This window comes from Lytechinus variegatus, chromosome 11 (genome assembly GCF_018143015.1).
Source record: "Lytechinus variegatus isolate NC3 chromosome 11, Lvar_3.0, whole genome shotgun sequence".
NCBI classification, from domain to species: Eukaryota; Metazoa; Echinodermata; class Echinoidea; order Temnopleuroida; family Toxopneustidae; genus Lytechinus; species Lytechinus variegatus.
In genome coordinates this window covers 32,154,985-32,168,737 of record NC_054750.1, presented here as the reverse complement: position 1 = coordinate 32,168,737, position 13,753 = coordinate 32,154,985, and the positions used below count along the sequence as shown (strand labels likewise).

Here is a 13,753-nt window from a genome sequence, read left to right as displayed (position 1 = left end):
ATAATGAGAAACTTATTGCGTAAAATGTCAATATGACGACAATATTTCGTGTTTAAGTCTAAATGCAATTTGCTATGTTGTTTCAAGAAATATGTTATTTTCTAAATTATTTGAAAATTGATTAATCATTTAGAAATTGTGTTATACTTACTTAAAGTTGTAACTTGTTTTTCAAATGTATTAATTTTATCTTTGACGACATTCTGTACACTTACCATATTTATCTTTGAATAGCCTGAGAACAGTTGTGTGTGCCTTTTAGCGAATACATGATAAACACAAGTGAATCTAAATTATTTTCACTACTTTCGGAAATTGATAATTCATTTCAAATACATTTCTACTACCACTTTTAGCAAGTAAACCAGCAATTCATTAAAAATTGTCATCTCAAACAAGTAAGCTTGAGATTATGTTCTTCTTGAAAACGTTCGCAGCGGGCGAGAATCTTAAATGATTCATAAACATTCATGAAACATTAATAGAAAATGAATGCAGACGTGGACGATCTCCCATTACCCTTTTGTGAAAAGGTCGTTGGTATGATTTACCCCGACATGAACGATCTGTTTGAATGCTAATCCCGATTAAAATTCGTATGCACTCCCACGCGCCGACATAATCATACAAAATTTTAAATACACACCCACAAAACCCCCTTCCTCCCTCACACATAGGCACGGTGTTTTTTTTTTTTTGGGGGGGGGTTCTAGGGGGCTTGGAAAAATTTCGACGTTGGTTTATTCAATGCAAATGGCCTATTGTTGATAGACTAAGCTAGTCCTCCCCCCCTCCTACAGTCTTAAAAATGAAGTGCTAATTTAGCTCTTAAAGGGGAATCCAACTCAAATGAAAAAATGCTTTTATAAGGAAAAGAAAAATCAGACAAGTTGATAGGTGAAAGTTTGAACAATATTGGACAAACAACAAGTAAGTTATGCATTTTTAAAAGTTGTAAATATTGGTAATCACTATACCCATGGAGGCTTCAAATTGGCCGCATGGGATGTCATAGTGATGTAAGGCAAGGACTATTCCTCCATGTACTCCAATACATATTTTGGCTAAATTTCATTTTCCCCAAAAGTTTTATTTCAAATTATATTTTTTTCTTTCATGAGGACATAAAACAATATACTACCTGGGTTATATTTAGATTACTGCCCCAGGGGAATAGGTACTTTGGAGAAAACCACAAATCCCTGTTAATAAAGTACATGGCCTATGAGAAAGTTGTCTTTGCCCCTTGTCATAATTTACTTACTGAGTTGCCGATTTGAAATGTACATAATATTAGTGATCTCAATTTTAAAGCAGCTATAACTTTCTTATTTCTTGTCCAATTTCTTTCAAACTTTCACCATTCTGTTTAATTTATTTTTCTCCTTCCCGACACAACATTTTATGGCCAAGGCTGGATTCCCCTTTAAAGAGCGTGTATAGTGACTGCACTTCGGAGTGCTGATTTGTCTAGTTTAAATTTGAACTAGACAAACTAAAATTAAATATTTGTTTAATATATTAAACAAATATTTCTAATAACATGCGAGTGAGCGTAGCGACCGTGCGAAAAAAGATTTACATTTTGGAAATGTTTAAGAATTTATAATCTATGTAATGCATTAGGGTCTGATCGGTGTTATAGATGTAGATAGGCGTTTAACGATAAGGGGGGGGGGTAGGTGTTTTTAATACTTTGAACGTACATGTAAAAAGGTATAATAGAACATGGCAGGAGATGGGGTTTTAATATCAATGGCAACCCTAAAAAATATTACGGGGGAATGTGGCTACTCGGGAGGGATTTTTTGAAGTGAAACCTATCATTTGGAGCACGTTACGAACTTTATAAATAAATGTTTATCTGCAACATCTGTAATTAACTGAATGTGATATTCAACATGCATATAGGCTGCAATAGAATACGACCCAATGATCACTGTCCTGTATAACACAAAAGTATACACATAATTGTAGAGAATAGAGTAAAATCATTCTACATGTTGCTTCTATCATGGAGCGGGGGCGATCGCAGTGAAAATATTGAGGATGCGGCAAACATATCGATTTGCCCTAACCAATAATTAAAAAAAAATGAAAATTTAAGAATCCATTGCAAAAATATGTTTGATAAAACATTACAAAGCGCTATAAAACCACCAGACTTGGCATGAAAATGATATTAAACATGAAATTGTAATTTTTTTTGGGTGAGCTTCAGGTGCAAAATTGTCTTTATAATTTGGCGCGCAGTAATACCTTATACGACTGACACTTCTAAATCACAAATGACCCCGATCCTAAACCTGAGCAAGTATAATTCTAACCATGAAGTGCAGTAGAACTTGATGAAGGAATTATGTGATATGAAGGAGTAAATCTATTATCAAATAAAAACAAATCCTATCCTCTTTAGATTGAATCTGAAATAATGATAATGATTTCTTTCAATAGAAAGTCCATGTCTTGCGACAAATCATTTTTTTCTTCGGAATTTGAGTGATCATAATTACTTTAGAATTTCTTTCCCCAAAATATTTGTTCCTAACTTTCAATATAACCGAAACGAGCTTACTTTATTCTCCCCCTCGATATTAATGAAAATAATGATAACTGCAGACACTAAAGCTCCTTTGCATAGTGTGCACCATCTACAGACTGTTTTGAGATCTACCGTAGATATATAGGCCTAGTAGGTGTGTCTTTGCACAAAATTACAAATTTGGACTTGCGCATGACTGTAAGAAATTTACTGTGGGCCTAATTAATATTCAATACATCAACATATCACCGTCATTCATAAATATCATATGCGATAGAACTGTGTACGATAACATGTAAACGAGATGTGAATAGTATACTGACCCAAATGCACAGTCAAATTACACATGATGCTTTGGGACATCCATGGGCAAGTTCTTTCATCACATTCTGCACTTTGCCGTATATTGGTCGTGAAATCTCCCAGGCCCAGTGCATGTTAGTAAGCAAGGATTATATCGAAAATCCATTTCACGGTTTCATTATAGGCGATTGGCCATGTTGGCGGTAATCATACATAATTAACGACCTAGAGTGTATCCCCGAAGGTTGCAAAGAATATCGTATACGAAGTAATCAAATATAAGTCTTCCATTATTAAGTAGATCCAACATTTCAAATTTAATATTTTATATTCTAAAGCGTAATATTGTAGGAAAAAAGACGTTTGTGAGTTGTATCCATGGTAACGTTCATTGCCAGATGAAATTAAATGCGTATCGCTCACAATGAATATTTAAACCGCAAATTAATAGTTAATTTCAAATGAATTATCTCAAATTTGTGCAAGACGAGTTTGAATGTTTTTTTTTACACAGCAAAAACTGTGGTGTTAAACGGTGTACAGGACCACACCAGTTATTTCACACCGGTGTTAAACTGACAGTGTTAGTTTAACAATTAAATGTGTTATTACAATACATGTACCTTTGGTTGTTACATTTACACTATCAGTTATGTTCAATCTCTAGGGTGTAATTTTAACACCCTAGGGTGTGGTCCTCTATTATCGCCAACTGATGTCAGTTTTAACACCAGTTTAAAATTACCAATATTCTAATAAACAAGTGTAAAATTATTGTCAGATATACGTTTTACAATAGTTTGTGCTAGATTAAACTAATACTTCTACCGCTTTTTAATCCAAAATGTTTAACCCATTCCAATTGCTGTTATCAGTGCTACAGTTGCTATTTCTTTCATTCTTACTGATCGTTCGAATGTTTATGATTTAGGATTTCGGCAAGGGCACCCTCCCGCTGAAGCAGAGGACTTCCGACACTGGCAAGCAAAACCAAATTTTTACCCCTTCTTCTGCGTTCAACAGCTGATTTTCCAAACTTCAGTTCCACGTCCGCAGGATGTGCACCCCACACCACTTTAGTTCCACCTCCCCATGCATGCTCAAACCAGCATACGCCCTGATAATTTTAGTAAAAATCATCGTTATCTTAACCGAAAAACTTCACGGATATGGCTTTGAATCCCTCTCTCCATTAATAAAATGAAATGAGATAATGGGTATAAAAGGGGCGTTAGAACAAAAAGTCTTTTAAAGTCCCCAGCGAGCGACAATTCAAACCTTTGTCTATCTTCCCCTTTTTTCCTGGTCCTGGATTAAAAGGAAATCGTATGTTCTACATTCATTAATTTAATGATTTCTTTTTTTTAATTCATTATTTTATTTGTTTTTTGTCTTTCAGAAGGAGGGAGGAGGGTCGAGTACCCCAAGCCCCCTATCCACCCACAAGACTATTTGGCGCATATCAAGCATTCCGTACAGTGTACTTGAGTTCCCACTCCTCTCTTTCGAACTTAATGTATCCATTTTCTCAAACGAAAAGGTCTGCATCTTTACGTATCTTTGCGCAACGAGACGAAAATCCACTCATGGGGGAAATAAGGAATTTAGGTAAAGGAGGTGTTATGCCATGGTGTTGCTATCCATACCCATTCCCCGCGGAAGATTGTTTTGAAAAAATACCCTCGCATGCATGCATGCTAACATGAATTTGGGGCACGATAGATGTATCTCGGTCAAGGAGTTACGGTTAAACAGGATTAGAAAATCCTGTTCGCTCCCAGAGGAATCCTATATGAACTTGAATGGGAGCGTGATAGGTGGTTGTTCACTCAAAAGGCCGAGATTTAGAGGTAAGATTGATAGCAGCTAAACGCGGTGATTTTAGTGGGATTAAGACAAATAGGAGATCAGCTCTAAATCTCAACTTGAGAAGACTACGGGAAGTAAACTGCAAAACGCTTTATAACCAGGGGGCTGTTTCATAAAGCTGTGCGTAAGTTAAGAGCGACTGGTGATCCTTTCTCACGCGCGAAACCTTCACCAATGAATAAACCCTTAACCACAAGACAGGATCACCAGTAGTTCTTAAAGTCGATCTTAACTTACGAACAGCTTTATATGAAACACCCACCTGGGACCCGTTTCATAAAGATGTTCGTAAGTTAAGAGCGACTTTAAGAACGACTGGTGATCCTTTCTTACGCACTAAACCATCTCCAATGAATATACCATTTACCACAAGACAGGATCACCAGTAGTTCTTACAGTCGATCTTAACTTACGAACAGCTTTATATGATATACCCACCTGGTTATTAGTATTATGAATTGATGAGATATTGTTTAAATTTCAAACAGACTGATAACCAATAAAACAACGCTTTTTAATAAACGACGAAAAAGTTATTTACATTTTTAAAACATTTGTTTAAACTCAATTTAAAATCTGAACCAAAAGTCCATACACCGGGGGGGGGGCGTTTCATGAAAGGACTTATGTAGGAGACATGAGATCGATGAGCGGTCAATGATGACGCGACGAGGAATCCTTGGACAGCTTTAAATTTTCATCTTAGCTAATACTGAAATTACAACAAAAATTGTTAAGGGGGTATGTAATGAACCATGAATTGCACAATATGTAAAAAAATGATCTGGTCTGAAATGACCATATACTCCAATCAATTAAAAAAGAATAAAGATCAATATTGACTTTAACGGCGATAAATGAGAAACCATAATACCTTCTGTAGTTTAAAGCCCGTCGGTTATATATTCCAAAAAGTAAATGATATCCAAGTAAATCTATACTGGTAGCGATTCAGGCACGAAAGCACTCAGAGTCAGATGTATGCACCTTAATGTCCTAATTAAGAATCCCGGGCAAAATATAATGCCTTTAAGCAAAGACATCCATCATAGGTATTAGAGTATAATCAGGCTGATTACTGATCACCACACAGTGAAATTCCCACTGACTTGTCAAGAGTTTGGCCCCGTGTCCATAATGTCGTGATCGCTCACTTAAAGCTTCAAATGCATCGAATAACTGAATTCCGCGCAGACGACCACCACGAAAAAAAAATTATCGTCCACTCTTGCGGAGTTCGCGCCAAAAAATGCACCGCGGCCGCGGCGGGAGTGGAAATACAGAAATGTCGCGTGGTTATTACGAAGTAAGCTAATACGGACGTTGGGATATCAGAAAACAGGCATTAATTCACCACGCGTAAATGCAAGACTCGCTAGGTTAATGCGACTCGATCTGGGGATGCTACCTCCTAAACCCACTGTCATTTTATTAAATTGATCGAGGTCCTCCAATTCATATCCAAAAGATAAGTCAGTATGTTCTGGTTCAAAATCGTATCTCAGTTGTTTCGTTTTTCAGTTGGTCAAGGGCAAGTACTTTGTCATCCGAATTATGGCGAGTGTGGCGTACTCAGACTGTCACCATCCGCAAGACCACAAGCTTCAAAGTGGCGTCCATCAGGGATTTCTCAGCTCCCCCACAAACCCAGATTCTTCTTTAAAAAGGTTAACAAGGTAACAATGTAAGTGTGCACAGTTTTAAGACCGATGACGTAACAGCATAATTTAAAGTCGGATGCATAAGGAGTGAATTCAAATGACATACATCAAACAAATACGATGATGAAAATTGGGAATGAAAGCATTGTGAAAGATTGCTATACGTCACGTGACTGTCTACGCTTTCTTCCCCGTCTTTACGTTTTTAATCTAAATCTACACCCACTGAAACATCAACTTGCTTGCGACTCCCCACCCCCTCCAAGATCATTTTGAAATACCCATCTCATGAATATTAAACTTATGCATTTTCGAGAAATAGTCAATAACTGAGTTATCAACGACACTCGGGTTCAGTCGATGGTGAAATATGGACGGCTCATAAATTTGACTGGAAATATTACTCACATAGCAATACGATTAAAAAAAAACAGTTGATACTTATGCTGCAAGAAGGTGAACACGACTAATGTAACTCTGTAGACAGACGCATGAACATGATTATACGAATAACATTCTCTGCAGTATAACACGAGGTTGATCTTTAGCATGTGAACAGGGTCGTGAGTAAATGCTGTATGCAGTCCACTAAGATTATATACTGAGTTTATATGTTGTAAGTTTAATCAGCTAACAAATCTTTCCCCACTTGCAAAGCAAATCTGTGTAGCGCTGATCAAACTCGTAACACGCATGCGTTCAAGTGTTGACGGGTTCTCCCAGTCACTGTAAGGTCAAAGCGCCAATTTGGGTTATCATCGACTCAAACCCACTGGCGGATCCAGGGAGGGGGGCACAAAACAACTTGTGATGTAAAAATGCCATTAAAACAGAGGTGTGCCCCCGCTTTTAAGTTGATTTTTTTTCTTGTCAATTTGTGGTAGAAAAAAATTTTTTTGCTTGGCGTCAAAACTTCTCCGAAAAATTTGCCACCCTTTCGAAAATCCTGGATCCGCCCCTGCTCAAACTTTATAGTCCACTCTAAATTCGGAGGATTTTAACATCCAGATCAGCTGTGAATAATGATCAGCCGAATATCAGATTTAGATGTAGACTTTGTTGATTTAAACATAAATCTAAAAGATTTGAATTTAAATCATTTGATATTTAACGGTGAATCCTGAAGATTAAACATCATTCTAACATTCGGCTCCTTACTACTCTAAGCCGATCTGTATTTATTTTAAATCCCTTACATTTCGAGTGTACTCGAATATAGTCTCTGATCTCTTACACAGAATGCTGGACTTCCATCTTGTACTCTCTAAGAAGAAAATGAGTGAATTCTCATTCGCATTTCACTCCATTTGGAAGTGACGTCAAATAGTACGCAATTCGGAGTGAATTTAGAGTGAAAATAATCACAAGAATGAAAGTTTGACACAAATTGGTAAGAGGGTCAAATTCACTCTCTAACAAGTGAAAACCACTCTTTATTTACTGATCTTGATTAATTTCCTCCGATGTTTGAATAACTCATTCGAGTTTATAAAAAGTAGTCATTGTAATATATTTAAACTACTATGATGCTATAAATAATTTCCGTTATTTTTTTATAATATTCACAAAGGTATCATTTTTGTTCTTGGTATATTATACAGTAAGAATAAAAGGGGTCAATCTTGGAATCATTCATGCTTCTTTTTTTTTGGGGGGGGGTTACAAGAAGCTTTAATTTCCAGTCGCTTTATTAAAAGACGTTTGTATCAACACTATGAGTAGAGCACACCAGCCTATATGTCATAAAGAGAACTGTGTGATAGAGCGCCTCCATAGACGATTCACCTTCAAATATTATTTCTTTCAAAATGAATGATGTGATTGAGACGTCATCGAATTTAAGGCTTGATTTTGTTTACAAAATTTTTTTTTTAAATAATAATAATAGTACATTTCTTAAATACGCATAACACCCACAGGTCTCTATGCGCGAGTGACTAAATCAAACATTCTGAAAGAGGTGGGTTTTTAATTGAACTTTGAATTTCTCAAGCTGGGTAATATTGCATTATCATTTATGTCTGTGCTGATGATTGGCAGACTAACCAATTTATTTCCAGTGGATAAAGGCTTTGCATTTTACTGTAAATATGTCCGATATATTTATCGTGAAAATGCCAGGATGGATGTGGAGGTCGCCTGACAATAATGATCAAAAGATAATTAACCCCCATTCATAGGCAATTAACAATGAGACACCTCTAACGGGTGAAAGGGGTGCAATAGAGATCAGCATTGACAAAAATGATGGCGTAAAGGGTAAATTGGATCATAACCTATACACAGCAAAAACTGTGGTGTTAACCGGTGAACATAGAGGACCACACCAGTTATTTTACACCGGTGTTAAATTGGTGGTTTTAGTTTTACACCTATAGGTATTATTACAACACCTTTTGTTGTTACATTTACACTCTTTGGTGTTATGTTTAATCTCTAGGGTGTAATTTTAACACCTCAGGGTGTGGTCCTCTATTATTGGTGTCAGTTTTAACACCGCAGTTTTTACAGTGTAGTGTGTTGAAAGGAACTAATGTAGGTTATCTGATTATGTAGGGGCTTTTACACCATGAAACAGCAATAGGTGAATGTTGCGTTTACACATATAGGAAATTATGTTCACAAAGTACAAAAATACTTGATGATACCCTGTATCACAATGTAAAGAAGAATCAATCTTACCGTCAATTAAGTAAAACTCAATTTCTTCTTTGGTTTCGTGTACTTGTCCTTAAAAAAAATCCTCGTGTCCTTGGTATTTTCTTTTTCATTCACTTTCTCCTTCTTATCCTATTAAAAAAATCTTTCTTGTTGTTTTTTTTTTCCTTTTTCTTCTTCTTATCTTCTACTACTACTACTACTACTACTACTACTACTACTACTACTACTACTACTACTACTACTACTAATACTACTACTACTACTACTTCTACTACTACTATACTACTACTTTTTCTTCTTCTTTGGCTTTGTTTCTACTTCTTTTGTTTCTTTTCATCCTCTCCTTTCCACTATATTCCTTGACCTTTTCTATTCATCAAGTCCTGAAAGCACCTCTTAGAATGGTACACAATAGAATAGTACACAATGTTTTACTTTCCTCTGACCTTCATAATTATATCTCTACAATGCAAAGGCCAGCCATATTTTTTTAGCGGGACATCACGTGATTTCGTTTCCGCAACACTGACATGACTGCAAACCGTATGCACTATGTTCAGAGCATTTCTTTCCTTGAACCTCTTATCAAGGTTCTGTGGATATGACCCCCTTAATGCACTTTGAGTGTGCAATATTGGCGTAAGGAGGGGGGGGGGGGGTTGAGGCCGTGGAGGCAATGGTCCTCAAATGTTCCAAGACCGAGCAAAATGAAGGAAAGAGAGAGAGGTAGTAAAAAAAGAAAAATGAAAGGAAAAGGAGTAATTTTTCCCCTGAAAATCGTGTCAATATCTGTAACAAAATAAGGTTTCGATTTAAAAACCTTAAAATTTTGGCTCGCTGAGTACGCTTGCGACTTTGAAGAAATTTCGCTGCGCGCACTATTTGTGGCCCTCTAAAAATTTTCGGCTCATAACGCCACTAGTGTGCAAGGAATAGTCACGAAGTTACAAAAAGCAAAGTAATTTTCTGCTGTATAGAATTTAAAACATTGGATCGGCATCACAAACTTCCCCCAATCCGTTATATCGGGAAGAGAGACCTGCGGGTCATAGTGTTTCAGTTCGCATTTCGCCTCCCAGGCACAGGTGACGCCAAACAAAAAATAATATCAAAAAGAATGTCGCACAATGTTATAAAAACATTCTGCTACTTAATTTGATGTAAGCGCTATGTTCTTCAGGGGCATTTATGATAATCAAATGAGGATGGTTTCACATATAGCCTATACCAAAATGCGCGAATGCGTTTATGACATTAGTGTATCACTAATGAATACTTACATCCGAATATATACATTAAAATATTCTCTTTTTATTCACATTATTTTAAAATCCACTATCGTTCCTTTCCATTCGATTTTCACGATTAACTTCCACAGCATGGACGAAACTGCGTAATGGCGCTTCTAAAATATTACTTGTTGAAAAATTGCGATGCACACAATGACTGAATACATTATACATATACACACCGCAAACCCAACGCTCTTTCTAAAGTTGGTCAATTATTTCCTCGTCGGAGCATGACCGACAATTAGGTCTCCGTAGCATTACGGTTAATTTCACGACCAATATATAAAACCAATTACGGGTGATCGCACTGCGTACAATGTCACGGTTTTTTTAACCGCTTAACCGACAAGAATGAAATAATGTGACAGTTCTTTCGATAATCATAATTAGTATAATTCATATCGTTATCGTTAAAACTATTTTTTTTTCAATAAATCTTGCAAAATAAAGTGATTCTGGCACCACAATATACAATCTCTTAAGCAAATGGTACTGCTGATTAGAAGCTATTTTCTCCCATATTTGAACCCTTTTAAAGTTCCTCAATGAAGCAGAGAAGTGTTCTTAACAACTATTTTTTTTAAATATCTACAAGGAACCTTGCAGTTTTTTAAACCTATGTGTTTCTTGATGGTGTGAAGTACCCTACCAATTTTGTACAGGGTTCTTTACATCATCAAGAACCCCATAGGATGTATGAAGAACATTACAGGTGTCCTCATAGAACACACACGCACACACACTACCCCTCTCCCTCTCTGTCTATTTCCATCCCTCTTTCTGTTATCAGCTTATCTTCAGTAGATGAGAAACTGTTCCATCTCACCCCTCTATTCTCTTGCACCTTCTCTCTCTCTATATATATCTCTCTCTCACACACACATTCACCCACACACGCTATTTACCCCTCTCTCTAAATGACTCCTTTTTCACCCTTTTCCCTTCCTTGGAAAACCTTAAAGGGGAAGTTCACCCTGACAAAAAGTTTATTGTAAAAATAACAGAAAAAATAATGAAAAATTATTGCCGAAGGTTTGAGAAAAATTCATCAAATAATTAAAAAGTTATTAGAATTTCAATTATTTGATTTGTGACGTCATATGCGAGCAGCATTCCTACATAGCGAATGGTAAAAAAACCAATGAAATGTCATTTTCTCAGAAAATTGTAAATGGTTTTTACTGTACCTTTTGTATATCAATAGACAAATCATTTCACACCCGATCATGAATAGAAAACAAAATCAAGTCATCAGGAACCATATAAAATTTGAAATTCATGCTTTTTATATTACATAACACATGGGGCAGCTGCTCGTTTATGACGTCACAAATCCAAAACTTTGAACTCTAATAACTTTCTTACTCTTTAACGGATTTTCCTCAAACCGTCACCAATATTTTTTACTATTTTTTCTGCTATTTTTACAACAAAGTCTTCTTCAGGGTGAACTTCCCCCTTAAGAGGTTCCAAATACAACACAAAGCAAGTAGGTTTTTAAATATCTACGATTGTGGACTCGTGGATGGTTCATGGTAATAGCTTTTGCTTTTCTTGGCAAGTCCCTCCGTTCATTTCTTGTTTATTTTCATTGATAAAATTACTGCAACAAATTGTAGTTTTGTTTGATTTATATTCAACATTTGTTACGAAATGTCATTGATTTGTGTGTATTATCTATTATATTGAATATGTATTGTTACTTTGATTGTATTTTGAAAAAATGTTGAACGGAAATAAATAAATCTAATCTAAATCTATAGTTTCACATCTACGTATGATAGCAATGATGCTGGTAACAGGAATAGGGATGGAAAAGGAGAGAGATATGGATAAATATTGTGTGTGTGTGTGTGTGTTTGAGTGAGTGAGTGAGAGAGAAAAAAGATAGATAGAGAGAGGGACAGAGAGGGGTGAGGTGAAACAGTTTCTCATCTACTGGATATAATGAAGATGATAACAGAAAGAAGGATGGCAAAAAGACAAAGAGGTGGAGATAGGGATATTAGTGTGTGTGTGTGTGTGGGTGTGTAAAGAGAGAAGGAGGGAGAGATGGGGCGGGGCGGGGAGATGGAACAGTTTCTCATCTACTGATGATAGCAATGAAGCTGATAACAGAAAGAGAAAGAGAGAGAGAGGGGGGAAGGGGTGAGGAGGGGTGCAGATAAAACGCATTCACCCAGGAGCGGATCCAAAGAGGCAATTATTCCCAACAATTTTTTGACAAGCCAAAATACATACAAGGTCATGCACAGACCTACGGTGAGCATTTTCCGTAAAAAAAACAATTCGGTAACCAAAATAATTTTTAAAAACGAAAGATATATAATCAATTGAATACATTAGAGGTTGAAAGGGGAAGGCCTGCTGCGCTCGTATTCAAATTCAAATCATATTTAATTCATACACCTCTACGTCTTCTCCTAGCAAGCGATCTGCTCGACATGTACTTCTAAGCTTGGAGGCCCAAATGTTAGTATTTACATCCTACCATCCACCAATTTTCACCCCACCCCTCTCTCCCCACCTTATTTTCTCTCTCTTTCCCTTTCCTCAGCCTGCATGTTATTACTCTCTGCTCAATGAAACGCAAGGTTAAACGAAGCGGACACGCACCATACAGTCAGTTACTCTCGCCCTCTCATTAATATTCAACACGCCCCAACAAATTCGGTAATTCGACCCATCCTCAATGTCAAGTCGGATTCCATTGCTATCAACAACGAATTGCAAATCGATTTTATTACACTGGCGTATATCCTACATCCTTTTCAAGAACAAAACATTTTTGAAAGTAGAAATATTTGAATTAAGCGCTATATAAATGTCGCATGTTATAATTATTTTTGTTATTTACTGAACTATATTGAGCGGGACTCAAGAATCCTGAGCCATCGCTTCACCAACCCTCTTTATTAATTATTAACAATATTTAAGATCTGTGAAAAAAATGAATGGTTTTCCAAAGGTACACCAATGCTTGAAATAAAAGTTTTTTTTCTATCGTACAATATTTTACTTGAAGCATAAGCTTTATGTAATACTTTGCAATAAATAAAATTACTCTTGAAAACTTTGTAGGAAAGTTGTTAATGGAGATTATATTCCCTGTTTATCAGTTTATATGGTATATAAATATAAATATTTAAATTCAAGTAGAATGTCTTAGGGCACACCGTCAATATCGCACGTCATATCCAAATAGAATTCGTCCAATGGAAGTGGTTAGAAGGCGATAACTTTCCCTAAAATAGGTCAACTGAAAGAAAGGCTAAGACTCGTACATTATCATATTTGCATCAAAAACTTATCTCGTCTACATTGTTCCAAAATGATAACCAGTATAATGATTGCAGCCCTAAATAACAAACACAGCCCGAAGAAAAATTATCCTTTTACTGGACCGACCATAGAGTTTATTCCAT

General features: G+C 36.2%; 1 pseudogene; it reads right to left on the bottom strand.

Annotated features, from left to right (window-relative positions):
- Window positions 1-13,753, bottom strand: part of LOC121423536 — a 122,004-nt pseudogene that overhangs the window by 10,227 nt on the left and 98,024 nt on the right.